Source organism: Cherax quadricarinatus, chromosome 7 (assembly GCF_038502225.1).
Source record: "Cherax quadricarinatus isolate ZL_2023a chromosome 7, ASM3850222v1, whole genome shotgun sequence".
NCBI classification, from domain to species: domain Eukaryota; kingdom Metazoa; phylum Arthropoda; class Malacostraca; order Decapoda; family Parastacidae; genus Cherax; species Cherax quadricarinatus.
Window position 1 is genome coordinate 31,663,406 of NC_091298.1, and position 15,546 is coordinate 31,678,951.

A 15,546-nucleotide genomic window follows, 5' to 3' on the forward strand; every position below is an offset into this window, starting at 1 on the left:
ATATATATATATATATATATATATATATATATATATATATATATATATATATATATATCATGTTAGTTACTGGTGTATCATTAACGTTAATGTTCACGTGAGTTGGTGAATTGTTGACTTAATGAACCTCGTTTAACCAATAGGCCCCATCGTTAGCTAATATTATTTTACTCTGGGCCCTCGGCTCCCAGTCTTCGCTGGTATTAATACTATTTTAATTCTCATCTTTTTTCATTATAATTATTTTGAATCCATGTGCAGAATCTGCTTCCACTGCTTCTCTAGTTGGTTCTGTTTCTTTCACTGCTTCCCATCATGTTGGGAATGAAACGCTCCTTGAGTACTTTCATTATACTTGTATTATGATACAATCTTTCACCATGCTCGTACTAACTGCACCAATATTGTATGGAAAGAAATGCAGGCGTAAATGTAGCTGTATTTTTAATGTGATAAGGGCACCCATTGCTCTATATGTTTCTATCATTGTCTGCTCTGCGCCTTCCTAGGAAGATCTAAACAACCTGGATGAAAGCTTCCCATGCAGGCAGCTGAAGTAGAGTCAGTGTTGATAGGAACTATGGTACGGATAACGGTTCACAGAATTGTTTCCCTACAAATACTCTAACCTTCAATTTTGCGTCAGCTTAAACGCCACATATACCGATAAAGCTGTTTGCACTGTTTATGTTAATTTGAAACTGAAATTTCATAAAATAGAGCAAAGGAAATCGAATGTAAATATGGATATACAAATGTGGCAGAGAAATGAAATTAAGAAAATAAACACAGTAACCTTTTGTAAATATGTGTGAACACTGGGACAGCCAGAACACAGCTGACGCTCTTCGACCCTTCCTAACAAGCAGGTATAATGCGTAGAATTTATGTTTATGTATGTAAGCAGACAGCTGCAAGTCTTTCCTTACAGGTGTATTCAAGGTTATACATGTAACACAGAATCACATGTGTTGCTAGTATGGGTTAATTTTGACTTCAGATTAGGTTCCGGCATGCTAAAAATAATCTTAAAAACTTTCATTTACAGAATTAATAAATGTGCTATTTTCCACTGTAATTAACTAGGCTTAATTTTTAACTTTAGCGTCGTAAGTTACTGCGCAGGTTTACTAATAACACAAAGACTGCAGATATTGTAAACCCTGAGAGAAAAACATTTCTGACAGTGTTGAGAGTTGACATTATATTTTCCAGAGCATTGTATAAGTATTGTTAAGTCGCATAAATTCTTAATACAAAAATTAGGTCAGATTTTGCCTTTTTTCTCTAAACATATATTATAGCAAATCATTATTTCTATACTTAAATTTAATATAGCATATTTTATTGCTCTAGTAAAAATCATTTCAATTATTTAATCCTCTCGTACAAAAATAATTTAATTCAGCTTAAAAGACAGAAACCAGTCTGGCTAACTCCGGTTAGAACTCAAACTGTGTAAATATTAAAGGTCGAATAGACCTTTTGGAACTTCTGCCCTAGACTGTTCAACTGCCTCCCAGCATACTTAAGGAGGGATTACCAATAGACCCCTGGATGTCTTCAAGAAGGCGCTGGACAGTCACCTAACGTCAGTGCCTGATCAACCGGGCTGTAGTTCGGACGTCAGTTTACGTGCGACCAGCAGTAACAGCCTGGTTAATCAGACCCTGATCCACCACGAGGCCTTATCTCAGACCTGGCCGCGGGGACGTTGACCCCCGAAACATTCTCCAGGTATACCAGGTATTCAAAGAACCGTTAATTAAACAATGAGAACGCATACTGCATCGTTATCCCTAGTTACTAATTCTCACTGCTTTGAAAAAGTCTTATAAACATTTCTGATACATAAAAGAACAGTTAATTTATTTATATTCTTTTCGGTCCAACGAAGCACCTTGCTAATAATAAATTTTATAAATGTAAATTATTTTTAATAGTTTAATGTCTTCCTTTAGCCTTTCTAAGCCTTCTCACTTAAAAGTTAAATTTAATTTCCAGAATAAATCCGGCTTATTTATCGTCCAACCATTAACTCAAGCATTCAATTAAAAGACTTAGGATCACTCTACCTTCGCTCGGTCATAATACTGCGGCCCCTTAATCCCCAGTTAGAAGGCCAGATTAATAATCTTGGATAAGCAATTCACTAAAACATCTTGGTTGCATTTAGCCGGTGAAGCCGATCCTTTACTGTGCATCCAATGTTCATCCTGTGAGCGTTAACACAAGAGCATGTAGATGCTCAAAAGGCCCCAAATAGGTTATTATATTTCTATCTTTATTTTCCTCAACACTTGCACAATTAAGCTCATAGCGTTCAATAAATGACCATAGAGTTGACCACATACTTGATCATCATCTGTATGTCTGTTATTCTGCCAGAGGTACTTGCAATCAAGCCTAAGCCTGGTTGCTAGAACATCATTCAGTCTGTTCATATAACACTTCGCTCTATTAACGTACCATAGTAGGTAATAGGTTTAGTCATATTTGTAACTGCATTCCTGTGTCATTCAGTTTCAGTATTTACTTCACTTCTTATACCAGAAAGGCATTTAGAGGAGAATCGAAAAAGGAGAGTAATCCTATTGACCAATATATTCATTATAAGAGAATATTAAAATAATGGAGTAAGGAAAGTCGAAATGGAATTAAGGTTGCTAGGGACTCAAAGACCAATTAAAGGGGTTGCTTTTAGTTACATAGGCATATGTTAAGAAAAAATGAAGACCCAGCTTTATGTAACTCATATCACTTCTTTATTAATGGCAAAGAAATGTGGATACATATGAAAGTCCAAAAATCAATTAGTATACAAGTCACGACGAAAATAAATTATGCTCACACATCTACATAGAGAGAAACCAAACAAGTCACCTGGTCCAGACAAAGCTGCTTTCAAACATTCTAAAGCATATAAGTAGGGCCTTGGCAAATTTATAAAGTCTCTTCAATAGATCATTACAAATGGATAGCTTGCTGGATGGTGAAATAGACTAAGGCTATATCCATTTACAAACTGGGAAACAGGTTCTTAGCTTCAAATTATACTCATCAGCCTAACATCAATTCCGGGAAAATTGATTGTATCAATAATTGTGGATGCATTTCGAAGCCAATTTGAAAGATATGATTGAACTGATGAATCTCAGCATGGTTTTACAAATAGGCGTTCTGCCTTAAGAATTTACTAACATTTTTTTCCATGATATTTGTGATGGTAGACAAGGATAAACAATACGATACTGTGTTAAATCTTTTAATAGAGTCCTACCTAGAGGAGTGATAAAGAAAATAGCAGCACACGGTACAGGTCAAGAAGTTTTCACTAAAGTTGAGAAATGGTTCATCGTTAGGAAACTGTTAGTTTGCATAAATGGAGAGAAATCAGAATGGGGTCAGTATTAAAAGCCTTGTTGTTCACAACCTACATATACAACATAGATTAGAGGAAGAAATAGTGATATAAACAATACACAAATAACCCACACTTAGAATGAAATTTATGGGGACATTTTAGTCCGATTCATAACATTAACCAGACACACTAAAACAAGAAGGGAAGGAGAAAATATAAATGAGAAGCGAGGAAAGGGAGTTGTAAACAGGTGGAGGAAGTTGTAATAGTAGTAGGAGTAATAATTTTCGTACTAATAGTAGTAGTAGTAAAGTATTAGTGAAGAATTAATAGTAATAATAGTGGAGGTGGTCCATCAGAACAAGGGAATAGAGGAGCACTATGGGAGAGCAGCTTTCTCGTGGCGCAGGACCTAATCATCTGCGGGACAAAACCCTCATGGGACAGAACCCACCCAAACAGGAAGGGCAATAAGTGCATAGAAAAGGTGAAGAGGTAAGGAGATGAGAAGACAAAGCTACGAGTGTTCTGAAGTCTAGAGTATTTGACAACATAATGAGAGAGGAGAGCATATACAGAGACAAAACCAAGACTAAGATTCATATTAGAAACATTGTGTATAAGGAATACTTCAATAAGACTGACTAATTGGCTGGCTGGTTGTCTGGCTGGCTGGTTGTCTGGCTGGCTGGTTGTCTGGCTGGCTGGCTGGCTGACTGACTGACTGACTGGCTGGCTGACTGGCTGGCTGCCTGCCTACCTATCTAATTGATTGGCTATCTGATTGGTTGGCTGTTTGGCTGGCTGGCTAACTGTCTGCCTGCTATTCCTGGTCGTCTTTCCCTGTCTGCATTACTTGCAGATATTATTTTATCTCTAGCAACATAATTTACAGTTGGACACAAGAGGCTTGTCTCTACCATCAAAATGAAAATGTACAGGTCTGAAGGAAGTCTGGACAGTACAAACTTGCGATTAATCGTGTTGGTCCATTTTATTGATTACATGGCCAGACTGGACAGCCATTCGATATTGCGGCTTTTTTAATCGGACATCCTATTAAACGTACATGTTTGAGCCTTTGTCCGGACACACACACACACACACACACACACACACACACACACACACACACAGGAGCTAGGAGTCGACCCCTGCAACCACAAATAGGTGAGTACACACACACACACACACACACACACACACACACACACACACACACACACACACACATATATATATATATATATATATATATATATATATATATATATATATATATATATATATATATATATATTATTGTAACCACGAACGAGTGGTATTGAATCAATAACAACACTGCGACTAGCAGAGGATTCGAACCCATGTCGTTTTGGCCCTCCCCGTGGTGAGCGAAAATCACACATGACGCTCTAACCCATAGGACAACGCAGTCCTAAAAGAATCACGCACCCAGCAGAATAAATAGTGAAATTCCAAGCGCTTTCGTGAGATATATTATTGGAAGCACGAACAAGTGGTATTTAATTAATAACAACACTGCGACTAGCGAAGGACTCGAACCCATGTCGTTTTGGCCCGCTTCATAGTGAGCGAAAATCACATGTCGCTCTAACCCACAGGACCACCAAATCCTCTATGAAACAAGCACCTAGCAGAGCTAGATGCTTTACCGTGATCCGAGGACATACGGTGGTGTGGGTGCCTCTGAGCTAATATTCTACTCCCCGTTTGGTGTACTAGCCTCCATTAGCAGTATTTTATATTATTGTATACCATGTCGTTTTGGTCCGCTTTAACTCATAGGACCACGCAATCCTACAAGAATCATGCATCCAACTTCATGATCCGCTTCATGGTGAGCGAAAATCACTCGTTCGTGATTACAGTAATATAAAATACTGCTTGTGGAGGCTAGTACACCAAACGGGGAGTAGAAAGAAATTAGCTCAGAGGCACCCACACCACCGTATGTCCTCGGATCATTTATTTAGTTATTTAAAACATCTAGCTCTGCTAGGTGCTTGATTCATAGAGGATTTGGTGGTCCTGTGGGTTAGAGCGACATGTGGTTTTCGCTCACTATGAAGCGGGCCAAAACGACATGGGTTCGAGTCCTTGGCTAGTCGCAGTGTTGTTATTAATTAAATACCACTTGTTCGTGCTTCCAATAATATATCTCACGAAAGCGCTTGGAATTTCACTATTTATTCACAGTGGTTGTTCTGCATATTGTGATATCACCTTTTTACTGTGATCTTCTTGCATATATGTATATATATATATATATATATATATATATATATATATATATATATATATATATATATATATATATATATATATATATATATATATATATATATATATATCCAGAAGAGAAAAAAGGCAAATATGTGGCCACGATGGAAGGGATGTCACTTTTGCACATGCAGTAGATTCAAACTTTATTATTGTATGTCATTGTTTTATTATTCTTTACTCACGAAATCGTAATGACACGATTACAAACCAACCCTACCACGGGTGGGGCTAGAACCCGCGATCAGAGAGTACCAAAACTCCAGACCGTCGCGTTAACCACTGGACCAACTCGCTAGAATAAGATTCATCCAACGGTCTGGGGTTTTGTGACTCTCTGATCGCGGTTTCTAACCCCACCCGTGGTTTGATTATTATTTAGTTAGGCTTTCATTAGATGTAAATGAATATACACGAAACTTATTTACACAAATTGTAAAAGACTGTGCTACTCTAAACTTGGGATTGCAAAAGCTATGTTTTTGAGTTTCCAGACTGAATGTTAACTCTACCAATAGCCTTATATAAGTTAATGTCAGTGAACCCGCCCGTGCTGTAACCTAAAAATATCAAGAGCGAAGACTGACTAATTGTTCTTTAAGTGAATGTGACGTGACCTGACTAGGTTAAGGCTTTGGGTTAAGCCGGTGGGAGAATTGAACCTGCCTCACATGGGCTAGTAGGCCTGCTGCAGTGTTCCTTCTTTCTTATATTCTTATTTAACTTATCTATAACACCACGACTACACATGACAATACTGTCGCTTAATCTGACATCTTAGAGACGAATTCCTTTAACAAAAGTATCCTCACTGTGTTCTTGTATTCCATAAAATAATGAAATATGAATTTAGTTATTAAATAATTAACATGAATTAATGTGAGAAAAATAATGATTTTAAATGCCAAAATATCACTCTTAATACTATAGTGAATATTCATATTTTATAAGTACAGTATTTATAAAACTGAAGACATAAAATACAACTTTACAAACAGTAATTCATCCCATCATCACTACTTGAAGTCTCTAGTTCTCTCATGATAATTCACTGAGAATTACTTTTCTTCACTGTTTTGGACTGAAGAAGACACTGGCTTAGGAAATGTTTCCGGATTAAAAAATTCCCAAAAGTTGCCCAAGTGTCTCAATTATCATGTACCTAATGAGATAAATTCTCAGTTGTATTTATGCCGAGTGCCATCCATCGTAACGATGAACCTGAGAAGGATATTGACCTTTGTGTTAATTATAATAACTCCAGTCATAGATAGTCTTAAATGAAATACCGGTTGTAATTCATTAACAATATTTATGACATAGGCTATCCAGAGTTACGCGTGTAGGCTATTGAATTTAATTTTCAAATAACTAATAGCCTTTCATCGTGTTAGGCCTAATCATGACCTTTACTTCACGGGAACTTAAAATATTCAGAGGGAACAACTATAATATTTTCCAGAGGGGATACATTATTATTATTATTATTATTATTATTATTATTATTATTATTATTATTATTATTATTATTATCAAGGGGAAGCGCTAAACCCGGAGGATTATACAGCGCCTGGGGGGGGGATGTGGAAGGCATTCAGGCTTAATTCGGGGAACTGGAGCACAGATCCAATTCCCTAAATCAAGAGCCCCTCACCAACATCAAGGAACCTTCCTTGAGGGGTCCAGAGGGGACACAAAAAAAAAGTTTGCTCATTTCTTCTGTTACATTTCAGCAAGAATGTGTCTGTCTTTTTCATTATCATCTGCTCTATTTCATTTTCGCAGCTCTTGTTTAGCATTTCAGCTCTACCTGCTATTACCAACTAGTATATTTTCTTATTAGTATATCACTGCTGATATGTTTGCACTGAGAGCAGCAGTATACTGTATATACGATTATAGGAATGAATATCCCAATGTTTGTAATTAAATTATACCTGAAATGTGGTGTGCGAGTAATATGCAGTCTTAATGACTCCTCGTGTAGTAAATAGGCTTTTAAATTTATTACCTAATTTTCTAAAACTTTGCATAGTGCTATGAACTGCTACCAATTAACTGGTAACACATACCACTACTATACACGTTGTTAAACTTGATGGCCTAACATTTTCCAGAAATGTCTAACAATTACGAGTTTAGTGATTCTCCATGAATGTAATAATTATTTACTCTTGGATTATTAAGAACTTGTGTAAACTTGGCTTACCTCCATCCTACTAAGTTTTCAGTGACCTCAGAGAGCGGCATTCCTGGAACAACACTTTCATTGAAGCTGTCTGGCATTCTCACTTGATTGCTTTCACTCACCCTCTCAACCTGTCTTTCATCTTATTTACTTTTATCATCAGTTCTTTCGTTTCATTAATTTGTGTTCGTCCCTTTTCAGTTGATGATCTTTGCGAGAGTCAGCATGTTTTCCTGTGCTCGGGAATTTATGCTTGCCGGTGTGTGTGTGTGTGTGTGGTTGTTTGTGTACTTACCTAATTTTACTCACATAATAATGGTTGCAGGGGCCGCGTCATAGCTCCTGGCCCCGCCTTTTCACTGGTCGTCCTCTACGTAATTTTCCAGACTATTCCACTTCTTCACAACTCTATGACTGAAGAAACAATTCCTAACATCCCTTTGACTCATATGAGTCTTCAACATCGAATTGTTCCCGTGTCCCATCTCTGGTACATCCTGTCTTTGTCCACCTTGTCAATTCTTCGCAGTATTTTAGATGTCGTTATTATGTTCCCTCTATCCCTCCTATCCTCCAGTGTCGTCAAGTCGATTTCCCTTAATCTTTCTTCGAAGGATATTTCCCCTTTGCTCCGCGACTAGTTTTGTTGCAAACCTTTGCATTTTATCTAGTTTCTTGACATTCTTGATCAGGTGTGGGTGCCAAGCTGGTGCTGTATATTCCAATATGGGCCTCACGTACACGGTGCACAGTCTTGAACGATTCCTTACTGAGGTATCGGAACACTATTAGGTTTGCCAGAGACAACCGTGTGCTGCAGCAGTTATCTGGCTAATGTGCGTCACAGGAGATGTGCTCGGTATTATACTCACCCCAAGATCCTTTACCTTCAGTGAGATTTACAGTCTTTGGCCCCCTATCCTGTACTCTGTCTGCGGTCTTCTTTGCCTTTCCAGGATCTTCATGACTTTGCATTTGGTAGGGTTAAATTCCAGGAGCCAGTTGCTGGACCAGGCTTACAGTCTGTCCAGGTCTCTTTGTAGTTCTGTATGACCCTTATCCGATTTAATTCTCCTCATTAACTTCATATTATCTGCAAACAGGGACACTTCTAAGTTTATCCCTTCCGTTATGTCATTCACATATACCAGAAAGAGCTCGTCACAGACGCCCACTCTGACACGTACAATGACTCATTGCTGCCTCCCTGTCAGGTATTCTCTGATTCATTGCAGTGCCTTTCCTGTTACGCATGCCTGATCCTATAGCTTTTGCATTAATCTCGTGTGTGGCACTGTGTCGAAAGCCTTCTTGCAGTCCAAGAAAATGCAGTCTACCCACCTCACTCTCTCTTGTATTACTCTGTTACCTTGTCATTAAACTGCAGTAGGTTTGTGACACAGGATTTCCCTTCCCTAAGACCGTGCTGGTTGTCATGTATAAGCTTGTTCCTTTCTAGGTACTCCACCACTCTTCTCCTGAAAATCTCCTCCATGACTTTGCATACTATACATGTCAGTGATAGTAGTCTGTAGTTCAATGTCTGGTTTCTGTCTCCTTTCTTAAAAATTGGGACTACATTTGCCGTCTTCCACGCCTCAGGTAGTTGCCCAGTTTCAATGGATGTGTTAAGACTGTTGTTAGAGGCACACACACAGCGTGTACGTGTGTGTGTGTTTGTGTGTGTGTGTGTGTGTGTGTGTGTGTGTGTGTGTGTGTGTATATGTGTGTGTGTGTGTGTGTGTGTGTGTGTGTGTGTGTGTGTGTGTGTGTGTGTACTCACCAAGTTGTATTCACCTAGTTGTGGTTGCAGGGATGGACTCACAGTTCCTGGCCCCGCCTCTTCACTGTCGCTACTATGTAACTCCCTACTCCATGAGCTTTATCATACCTCTTCTTAAAGCTATGTATGGATCCTACCTCCACTACATCACTTACCAGACTATTCCATTGCCTGACAACTCTGTGACTGAAGAAATACTTCCTAACATCCCTGTGATTCATCCGAGTCTTCAACTTCCAATTGTGTCCCCTTGTTGCTGTGTCCCATCTCTGAAACATCCTGTCTTTGTCCACCTTATAGATTCCTATCAGTATTTTTATATGTCATTATCATATCTTCCTTATCCCTCCTGTGCTCCAGTGTCGTCAGGTCGATTTCCCTTAACCTCTCCTCGTAGGACATGCCCCTTAGCTCCAGGACTAGTCTTGTTGCAAACTTTGCACTTTCTCTAATTTCCGTACGTGCTTGGCTAGGTGGGGGTTCCAAACTAATGCTGCATACTCCAACATAGACCTGACGTACACGGTGTACAGGGTCCTGAAGGATTCCATCCTGAGATATCGGAATGCTATTCTTAGGTTCGCTAGGCGCCCATATGCTGCAGCGGTTATTTGGTTGATGTGCGCCTCAGGAGATGTGCCTGGTGTTATAATCGCCCCAAGATCCTTTTCCTTGAGTGAGGTTTCTAGTCTCTGGCCCCCTAGACTGCACTCTGTCTGCTGTCTTTTATGCCCTTCCCCAGTCTTCATGACTTTGCTCTAGGTGGGGCTGAAGTCCAGGAGCCAGTTTCTGAACCAGGCCTGCATCCTGTCCAGATCCTTTTGTAGTTCTGTATGTTCCTCATCCAGTTGAATTCTTCTCATTAACTTCGCATCATCTGCAAACATGGACACTTGAGTTTATTCCTTCCTTCGTATCGTTTACATGTACCAGAAACAGCACCGGTCCTAGGACTGACCCCTGTGGAACCCCGCTCGTCACAGGCGCGCACTGTGACTCCTCGTGACATACCATAACACGTTGTTGCCTACCTGTCAGGTAGGCAGTGCCTTCCCTGTTATAACTGCTTTGTCCTCGAGCTTTTGAACTAATCTTTTGTGTGGAACTGTGTCAAAAACCGTCTTGCAGTCCAAGAAAACGCACTCTACCCACCACTTTCTCTCTCTCTTGTCCTACTGTTGTTACCTTGTCATAGAACTCCAGTAGGTTTGTGACACAGGATTTTCCTTCCCTGAAACTGTGCTGGTTATCATTGATAAGCTCTTTCCTTTCTAGGTGCCCCACCACTCTTCTCCTGATAATCTTCTCCATGACTTTGCATACTATACATGTCAGTGACACTGGTCTGTAGTTTAATGCTTTGTGTCTGTCTCCTTTTTTAAAAATTGGGACTATATTTACTGTCTTCCATAACTCATGTAGTCATTCTGTTTCGATAGATGTGTTGAAGATTGTTGTTAGGGGTACACATAGCACCTCTGTTCCCTCTCCTAGGACCCATGGAGAGATGTTATCCGGCCTCATCGCCTTTGAGTTATCTAGCTCGCTTAGGAGCCTCTTCACTCCCTCTTTGAATGTACGGTTTGTGTCCAACACTTGTTGGTGTACACCACCTCACCGTCTTTCTGGAGTCCCTTCTGTCTCCTCTGTGAATACTTCTTTGAATCTCATGTTGAGCTTCTCACATTCTTCTCGGTCGTTTCTTGTGATCTCCCCTCCTTCCTTCCTCAGCCTGATTACCTTATCCTTGACTGTTGTTTTTCTCCTGATGTGACTGTACAACAGCTTCGGGTCAGGTTTGGCTTTCGCTACTATGTCATTTTCATATTGTCGTTGGGCCTCCCTTCTTGTGTGGCACATTCATTTCTGGCTCTACGACTGCTCTCCTTATTCTCCTGGGTTCTTTGCCTTCTATACTTCTTCCATTCTCTAACACACTTGGTTTTGGCCTCTCTACACCTTTGGGTGAAACAAGGGCTCATCCTGGCATTCTCGTTATTTCTGTTACCCTTGCGTAAAAACCACTCCTCTGCTTCCTTGCATATTGTTGTCGCATATTCCTCTATCTCATTTACTGACCTCCCTACCAGTGCTCTGTCCCACTGATCCTCGTGCAGGAAATTCTTCATGCCTGTGTTGTCCCCTCTCTTGTAGTTTGGCTTCATTCGTCCTGCCCTTCCTGCTTCCCTTTCCACTTGTAACTCTACTATATATTCGAAGCTCAAAACCACGTGGTCACTGGCCCCGAGGGGTCTTTCATATGTGATGTTCTCAATATTTGTAATACTCAAGGTGAACACAAGAACCAGTCTTGCTTGTTCGTCCTCTCCTCTCTCTCTGGTAGTGTCCCTTACATGTTGGTACATGATGTTTTCCAGTACCCCCTCCATCATCTGAGCCCTCCACGTTTCTGGACCCCCATCTGGCTTTAGGTTCTCCCAGTCAATTGCCTTGTGATTGAAGATACCTACAATCAGTAGCTTTGCCCTGCTAGCATGAGTCTTTCTGGCCACTTCTGCCAGTGTGCCAAGCATCGCTCTGTTCCTCTCATCATATTCTTGTCTTGGCCTCCTCCTGTATGTGTGTGTGTGTGTATGTGTGTACTCACCTATTTGAGGTTGCAGGGGTCGAGTCCAAGCTCCTGTGTGTGTGTGTGTGTGTTTTAGAACAACTTCGCATCTGAATGTTTTATTTATCAGTAATAAAACTCTAGGAGCAAAATTGTAAAGTTCATTCAGCTACTAGGAATATGATCACCTTAGTCTGTGTAAGACACAAGTTATATAAAGTGATGAAGCTGACTGTGGCTGATGTGCTGACACTGATTATAACCAGTGTGGTGATGAGATTGATGATCAGCTTGGCTGACGTGTTAATAGTGATGGTGACGAGCTTGGCAGATGCTTTCACAGTTAGGATGAGCAGAAGTAATGGATTATATAGTTACGAAGAACACCGAGCGCTAACTCTGGGCCCCTCAAACAACGTGTGCTCCACAAGGCAAGGTTTTGCCCTATCTGTGCACAAAGAAATTAGCTTGTGTTTTCAAGCAAGGTCATGTCAGATTTAGAATAAACAAGCACACAGCTTGCTAATCCGTGGCAGGGACCCCTCACAAGCTACTTGTCATTGGGACTCCACAATTTCCTAATAATGGGTTCTGCAACACACTGCTTGGCATGGAGCCCTACAAATTGTACGTCCAAAGGGTCCGCTGCAAGATGCTTGTCCTGGGATCCCCTACAAGTTGCTTGTCCTGGGCCTCCACAAAATGCTTGCCCTGGAGTTCCTATAAGTTTCTTACCCTGGAGCTACACAAGCAGCTTGCTCCAGGCCCCTTTTAAAGTTTCTTGCCCTGGATTTTCCCACAATTTACCTGCCTAGGGTAATCCCTCAAGTTACTTGTCCTGATAACCTCACACATTACTAGCCCTGGGTTCCCTTAAAACTTTTCTTGTCCTTGGCTCTTAGAAATTGCTAGCGTTGGGGCCCCGAGAAGTTGCTTGTCCTTAGGACCCCAGAAGTTCCTTGCCCTTGGAACCCCACAAGCTACTTGCCCTGGACCTCCCCTTAATTGTTCTTCATGCAGCCCCTAAAAATTGACTTTCCTGAAACGTTTTCCCCTTCCTTTTTCACAAGTTGCTTGCCCTGAGGCCTCACAGGTTGACCTGGCTCCCCACAAGTTGCTTGCCTTTGGGTTCCACAAGTTGCTTGCCCTGGGGCCTTCATAGATTGTTTGCTCGAGGACCCCAAAAGTTTCTTGCCCTCATGGTCCCCCACAAGTTGCCTGCCCTGAGGTCTCTACAAGTAGCTTGCTTTGAGGGCCCCACTAGTAGCTTGCCCTGAGGGCCTTACAAGTAGCTTACCCTGAGGGGTCCCACAAGCAGCTTGCTCTGAGCGCCTCACAAGAATCTTGCCCCGAGGGCTCTACAAGTTGCTTGCCTTGAGGGTACCACAAGTAGCTTCCCCTGAGGGTCCCACAAATAGCTTGCCCTGAAGGCCCCATTAGTAGCTTGCCCTGAGGGTCTTACAAATAGCTTGCCTGAGAGGCCCCACAAGTGGCTTATCCTGACCGCCTTACACGTAGATTGGCCTGAGGGGACCACACAAGTGCCTTGCCCTGAGAGCCCATAAGTACCTTGCTCTAAGGCGTCCCATGAGTAGCTTGCCCCGAAGTCCATACAAGTAGCTTGCCCTGAGGGCCTTACAAATAGCTTGCCCTGAGAAGCCCTACAAGCAGCTTCCCCTGAAAGCCTTACAAGTATCTTGCCATGAGGGCCTCGCAAGTAGCTTGCACTGAGGGCCTTCAAGTAGCTTGTCCTGAGGTCCCCGCAAATAGCTTTCCCTAAGGGGCCCCGTAAGTAGCTTGGTCTGAGGGGCACCACAAGTAGCTTGCCCTGAGGGCCATACAAATAGCTTGCCCTGAGGGGCCTCACAAGCAGTTTGCCCTGAGGGCCTTACAAGTAGCTTGACCTGAGGGGCCTCAGAGGAAGCTTGCCCTGGGGCCCTTACACATTTTCTGCCCTGGCTCCCTCACAGCTCTTAATGCAGTCCTGGTGACAGCAGTGAGTGACATGCTGACACAGTTAATAAATTGTTGACATAATTGACGTATTGATGCACTGAGTGGTGTGTGCTGACAGTGATTGATGTGCTGAAGCAGTGAGTGACATGCTGACAGTAAGCCACATGCTGACACAGTGAGCCACATGCTGACACAGTGAGTGTCATGCTGATGCAGTGAGGGACATGCTGACACAGTGAGTGACATGCTGACACAGTGAGCCACATGCTGACACAGTGAGTGTCATGCTGACTCAGTGAGTGACATGCTGACACAGTGAGTGACATGCTGACGCAGTGAGTGATGTGCTGACACAGTGAGTGATGTGCTAACACAGTGAGTGACGTGCTGACACAGTGAAGTGCATGTCACAGTGAGTGACTTGCTGACACAGTGAGCGACATGCTGACACCGTGAGTTACGTGCTGACACAGTGAGTGACATGTTGATACAGTGAGTGACATGCAGACACCGTGAGGGACGTGCTGACATAATGACATACTGACACAGTGAATGGCGTCCTGACACAGTGAATGAACTGCTGGCACAGTGAGTGACATGCTGACACAGTGAATGTTATGCTGACAGAATGAGTGACATACTGGCACAGTGAGTGACATGATGAAGCAGTGACTGATATGCTGACCCAATGACTGACGTGCTGACACAGTGAGTGACATGTTGACACAGTGAATGACGTGCTGACACAATGAGTGACATGCTGACACAGTGAGTGACATGCTGACACAGTGAGTGACATGCTGGCACTGAGTGTCATACTGACACAGTGAGTGACATGCTGACACAATTAGTGATATACTGACACAGTGAGTGACGTGCTGACACATTAAGTGACAAGCTGACACAGTGAGTGACATGCTGACACAGTGAGTGACATGCTGACACAGTGAGTGACATGTTGACACAGTGAGTGACAAGCTGACACAGTGAGTGATGTGCTGACACAGTGAGTGACGTTCTCACACGGTGAGTGACGTGCTGACACAGTGAGTGACGTGATGACACAGTGAGTGACATGCTAACACAGTGAGTGACATGCTGACACAATGAGTGACATGCTGACACAGTGATTGACATGCTGAAATGGTGAGTGACAAGCTGACACAGTGAGTGACATGCTGACACAGTGAGTGACATGCTGACACATTAAGTGACAAGCTGACACAGTGAGTGACATGCTGACACAGTGAGTGACATGCTGACACAGTGAGTGACAAGCTAACACAGCGAGTGATGTGCTGACACAGTGAGTGACGTTCTGACACGGTGAGTGACGTGCTGACACAGTGAGTGACGTGATGACACAGTGAGTGACATGCTAA

At 42.0% G+C, this 15,546-nt stretch overlaps 1 protein-coding gene across 4 annotated transcripts in view; it reads left to right on the forward strand.

Annotated features, from left to right (window-relative positions):
• LOC128686737 (follistatin-related protein 5) overlaps nucleotides 1-15,546 on the forward strand; it is a gene marked incomplete in the record, with an annotated part of 494,827 nt that overhangs the window by 297,793 nt on the left and 181,488 nt on the right.